Genomic DNA, 6,597 nt, shown 5'->3' with positions numbered 1-6,597 from the left:
AGCACTTGCCAAACAGCCCTTAAGACCATCTATTATGGAAGCCAAAAATCCTTCCAAAAAATTTTGCTACGTAAGCCCACTATTTGTTCTCTTTCAACTTTCTCCCCCTTATAAAAAATCAATGGCCACTACTCATAAAAAATTTCCCTCTTTTTAAAATATGCGCATGTACTCATGAATTTTTCACTCCTTTTCTACCTTCTTCCACATCATCTCTATTTCTTTAAACACCCCCCCCCCCCCCAACTTTTGTCACATCCCCTATTAAATGTGGTCTTATTTATCTTTGCAACATCACACTGTTCTTTTTTTTTTCTCTAAAGTGTGTGAATCACCTTTTTCAGACCCATATACATAATCCTTTCTCAGTTGACACGGACTCGCCATAGGTCTACTAATGGGTGATGTTCATGATGAAAATTCCCTAGCCCATACCTCGAAACTCTTCCCATCAATTACCACGTCAATAACATCCATAATTGGTTTCATTTCTTTTGTCAATATAAACACTTTACCAATCGCCATTGGTTCGTCACGATCTTCATCTGAAAACATACATTCACCCCATACATCTGCCACCTTCTTAACTAAATGTTTATCCCATCCGCCTAACGGTAATCCAATGCGTTCAATCCAACGCATAAAGAAGCATGTATTTAGCTAGTATTATCTAAACTTTGTCCTATTAATTTATAACAGTTTCGGTGACAAATTCATATTGGTTGTAGATGTGTAGGAGTTACATTGCGAAAGTAACATTATCTAGTTCGGCATTTTAGTCTCAGTGTAGCACATTAAGAATAACAAATTAAGAGTGACTTTGATAAATGATAATAGCAAGCTAAGAGTTGTACGTTTAGGTTAGTGTATTCAGAGTAGCACGTTCCAGTAAACTATTTAAGCATGTAGTCTTAGTGGTGGTTCCAAAAATCATATTAGTAACAATTCAGTAAACCATTTGAGTGAGTAGTCTTAGAGAGGGTTCCAGTAACAAATTCAGTAAACTATTTAAGTGATTAATCTTATGTGGTCGTTGCTACCTTTCAGCTATAGTGATTTAAATAAAATATAACATGGCTACGGCTAAAACAAACATTTGTGTGACTGTAGAATACAAATGGCCACATTTATTATAAATTCATGTGGAAGATGCCAGCCGCATTTACTGGTCGGGAAAAAACTCTTGACTTGAAACAAACTTTTTTGTGACTATAATGGAAACTACCACACCTATATTAACGCATGTGGTCCTTGCTGCTATTTAACAACATTTACTAGGTCAACATGCTTGATTTCACCAAAAACTATTGCTAAACGTCAATGTGGTTGTATGATATCTAGGGTGATTGGACTTTTGGTCACACATGAGCTAGAGTTTTCTTCTTTCTTTTTTTTTTTTTCGCAAAAGGCCTACGACCACATTTGTTTTTGTGTGGCCGTAGGCATTATTTGGCGTAGTAAAATTAAACATTTTAGTATGGAAATCAGAGACGGATATATTGTCAACTATGAAGATTTAAACAAACTGGTGATTATTTTAACATTTGATCACAAGGGGTGTTGAGTATTTTTATTAATCACAAGAGCCTGTTCAAGCTTAGTATTGGCGAAATCTGGTACAAATATGGGTATAGGAGAAATCAGAATTGTAAACCATTTATTCGTCACTAGCAATAACAATTTAACTCTTATTCGCCATCAGCAATAATAGGTTAACTTTTATTCGTCATTAGCAATGGCAACTTGGCAAGTTTAGTTTTACTTTGAAATAAAGCTTTTCATTCTCTGATTACTCTCTTATTCGCCAATACTAACCCTAAAAACCCCTTATGTTATTAAAAATAATACTCGACACACCTTGTAATCAAATGTTTGAAACAAGCCTCACTTCTTAAAAAGGAGTTCCTCTTTTGATACATTTAAATCATGTTGATTTGGTGTCCTGTTGCGTATGTGATTAAAGTCCAGAAAATTCAGTCCTCGCCTCGTAAAAGTTTTACGTTGCAAATTCGGTTTGGAGTATGATACGTGCTTGGTGTAAGGTTCCCCCGACTTACGCCTTTATTCGGGATCTTCTAAGGCCACACTCATATGATTTGTAAGAAAAATAAAAAAACTGTTGCACATTATCATTTTAAATGCATTTTAAATGTAGGGAAAACTCTCAAAATAGCTCATCTACAAAATAAGATTCTAACTTTGTCTCATAAACTTAATATTTCCAAAATGGCCCTCTCTAACTCATCTTTGACCATGTATTAGGAAATCTAACGCGTCTTTGACGACATGTTAGCATAACACGTCGTCAAAGACGTGTTGGATTTCCTAACACATGGTTAAAGACACTAACACGTCATCAAAGACGCGTTAGATTTCCTAACACATCGTTAAAGATGAGTTAGGCCTCCAAACACGTAGTCAAAGATATGTTAGCATTAAACGCGTAGTAGAAGATATGTTAGCTTTTTTGTTTGTTTTTTTAATATTATATTTTTATAACTAGTTTAACTTATATTTGTTTTTCTTTTATAACTTTTAATATATAAAAGTTTTATATTATTACGAATATACCGACGAGACATGCTTACTTTTACCTACTGACCAACATAAATTAACTCAAACTCGAGCCGTGCCAAATCAATATCGAAATATTCAATAAAATTTGACCCCGCTCGGTTTTAAATAAAATTTATGTCGGTCCGTAGATAAAAGTAAACATTTCTCGTCGGTATATTCGAAATAATATAAAATTTTATATATTAAAAGTTATAAAAGAAAAACAAATATAAGTAAAACTAGTTATAAAAATATAATATTAAAAAACAAACAAAAAAACTAACATATCTTCGACTACGCGTTTGATGCTAACATATCTTTGACTACGTGTTTGGACACCTAACTCATTTATAACCATGTGTTAGGAAAACATGTCTTTGACGACGTGTTGGCATCTTTAACCATGTGTTAGGAAATCCAACGCGTCTTTGATGACGTGTTATGCTAACATGTCGTCAAAGACGCGTTATATTTCCTAATACATGGTCAAAGATGAGTTAGAGAGGGCCATTTTTGGAAATATTAAGTTTATGGGACAAAGTTGGAATCTCATTTTGTAGATGGGTTATTTTGAGGATTTTCCCTTAAATGCATGTCGTTATATTTATAGAAGGTGAGGAATGATGCTCCCAGAAAGATCATTTTGGTGCACAAAGTGATGAAGTATACTAAAATGTTAGGGTATCCTTGGATAAAAAATAATTCCTCATTTAAGTCTATATTGTGAAGTGATTGGTGTAAGTTTGTTATTTTAGATTATGTTTCTTGATTCAAGCCTCTAGTACTAGTACTTGTGACTGTTATAATTATAGAAGGTATTAATTCGTATTGTTGATTGATTTACAAATAAAGTACAAGAGTATATAAATACAATTACAAGGGAAATAAATATGGAAAACGTATCAAATAAATAAATACAAGATAAATATAAATAAATGGAAGATATGAAAATATCATCCCATATCGTTGACACCCCCCTCAAGCGAACCGGTGGAGGAGACAAATGTAACTTGTCCCGAAAGTCTTCAAATAAGGGTCTTGGTAACGGCTTGGTGAAAATGTATGCCACCTGGAGCTTGGTAGGAATGAAACGTGTGTGCAATTTCCCGGATAGAACAAGTTCGCGAACAAAATGATAATCAATATCAAGGTGTTTACAACGTTTATGAGAGACCAGGTTTTGGCTAAGAAAGACAGCACTGAGGTTGTCACATAATAAAGTAGGGTGACCAGATGGTAAAGCATGTAAGTCACAAAGAAGATGAGTGACCCAAATGAGTTCAATAACGGTGTTGGCCATGGCCCAATATTCAGACTCGCAACTAGAACTTGAAACGGTTGGTTGTTTATTTGCACTCCATGAAACAAGATTCCCTCCAAGAAAAATAGAGTACCCGTACGTAGATATGCGGGTCTCAATACAACGAGCCCAATCTGCATCAGAGAAACCGACTAAGGAAGCCGTGGGTACACTGGAGAAATTTAGACCAAAACTGATTTTCCCCTTGACATAACGAAGAATTCTCTTAACCAATTGAAAGTGATCAATGGTAGGAGCATGTAAAAACTGACTTGCCTGATTAACAGTATAAGATAAATCAGGGCATGTAATTGTCAGATATTATAAGGCCCCAACTAGAGAGCGATTCTGAGTTGGATCATGAAAAGGAATGCAAGTGGTAAGAAACACGTCATTTGTTCCCAATGGTGTAGAAATCGGCTTTGAGTCAAGGAGAACCGCACGCATGAGAATATCATGGGCGTATTTAGACTGATTTAAAAATAAACCAGTAGATGTAGTGGAGACTTCAAGTCCCAAAAATTAACTAAGAGTACCCATGTCTTTAATAGCAAATTCAGAATGAAGACGGTTAATAAAGGCTTGGATGGAAGCTTCATCATTGCCCCGTTAGAATAATATCATCAACGTAAACGAGCAGGTATAAGATACATGAGCCTTTGGAGAACACAAAAAGAGACGTATCCGATTGACTACATATAAAACCTTGACCGAGAAGGAAGGTGCTTAACCATTGAAACCAGACACGCAGGGCCTATTTGAGCCCGTACAAAGCTTTTTTTAGACGAGACATACATGATTCGGAAATTTAGGACTAATAAACCCAGGAGGTTGCTCCATGTAAACAGTTTCATTTAGAAATCCGTTTAAAAAGGCGTTTTTGACATCAAGTTGATGAAGATGCCATTTATGGGTTACCGCAATAGATAGTACAATATGAACAGTAGAAGCTTTAATGACTGGACTGAATGTACGTGAAAATCAAAACCCGGTATTTGATTAAAACCTTGAGCAACTAGGCGTGCCTTATGTCGATCAATAGTACCATCGGCTTTATACTTGGTACGAAACATCCATTTGGACCCCACAACGTTCGAAGCCATAGATCGAGGAACGAGATCCCATGTTTGTTGCTAGTGTAAAGCTTGAATTTCATCAAGCATAGCTTTAGACCAGTTAGGATCCTTTGAAGCGGTTTTGAAACCACGAGGTTCCTTTGTGCTAAAAAGAGCATGATGTAACAGAGATGATTTAGTTATAGCAATGTTTGCTATATGTTTTGGTTTAAATATACCTGCCTTGTCTCGGGTTACTATCGGGTGAGCTGAACTAGAAGGGGCAGGGGCTGGTGAGGTGGGCTGGGGAATATTTTGTGTAAGTACCGGAAGTGGCTCTGGTGTAGAAGCTTGGGTTGTGGAGTGTAAATGGGCTGGAGAAGATGGTGAGGATGAAGTCAATTGGGCCGGAGAGGATGGGTTGGTTGGGTGGAGAATATGGGCTAGTTGCGGGTGATCAAAACATGTAGGACAAGGCTTAGGCGATGTGTTGGAAGTGGGTTTGGGTGGAGATGAGGAAGCAGCAGGCATGGTTTAGGGTGATGGAGTAGGAAAATTTTCATTATAGGTGGTAGTTAAAATTCTGGTGAGGTCGGTAGGAGTAGAGTTTGACAAAAATGGAAAACAAGTTTCGTCAAAAGTGGCATTGCATGTAATATAAACTCGGGAAGCATTAGGGTCTAGGCACCGATATCCTTTGTAACGAGAGTGATACCCGATAAAAACACACGGGATGCTTCGAGGAGCAAGTTTATGTGCCGAATAGTCTCGTAAAAACAGGTAGACACGACAACCAAAAACACGCAAATTGGAATTATTGGGTTTGGAACCAAACAGTACCTCAAAATATGAGTTGCAGTGGCAAAAACATCTGCCCCAATAGGAGGCAGGTACATGAGCATTGAATAACATTGCTAAACCGGTTTTGGTGACATGCCAATGTTTTCTCTCGGCACTACCATTTTGCTGAGGCGCGTAGGGACATGAGATCTGGTGATGAGTACCATTCTCAATAAATATAGATTGCACGGCATGACTCATGAATTCACCACCACCATCACTTTGAAATTTTTTTAACTTGGTGGAGAATTGATTTTGGACAAAAGCAAGATAATTCTTTAGCACCAGTGGAAACTCATGTTTAAATTTAAGCTGATAAAACCAGGTAAATCGGGAGTGATCATCAATGAAAATTACATAATAAAGATAACCATCAATGGACGGAACGGGAGCAGGTCCCCATAAGTCACAATGCACCAAATCTAAAACATGTAGAGCACGTTTCTCATTAATATCAAAAAAGAAACGATGTTGTTTCGAAATTAGACAAGAAGAACAAACTCCCGGTTTAGGTAAAATAGAAGTGACAGACAAACAACCATCCTTATTCAAAAAAGAAATAGTATCATAATTTGTATGACCTAGTCTATTATGCCATAACTCGAAAGATGCACATAACGTAGGAGTGATTGCCACATGTGCTTGAAATGATGGACTGAGAATGTAGAGGCCATCCTCACGTCTACCTTTGGCCAAGATGTTCCCCGTTAGACGATCCTGAATATTGAAAAATTGTCGGGAAAATAAGATATCAATTGGATAATCGTCCGTTAATTTACTAACGGAGAGCAATTTCTTGGATAAACGAGGAACCACAAGAATATGTTTAATGAAACATTTGAAATA

Source organism: Bidens hawaiensis, unplaced genomic scaffold (genome assembly GCF_021521415.1).
Source record: "Bidens hawaiensis isolate Kalapana, Puna unplaced genomic scaffold, B.hawaiensis_p1.1 tig00026194_1, whole genome shotgun sequence".
NCBI lineage: Eukaryota > Viridiplantae > Streptophyta > Magnoliopsida > Asterales > Asteraceae > Bidens > Bidens hawaiensis.
This window is presented reverse-complemented; position numbering follows the sequence as displayed.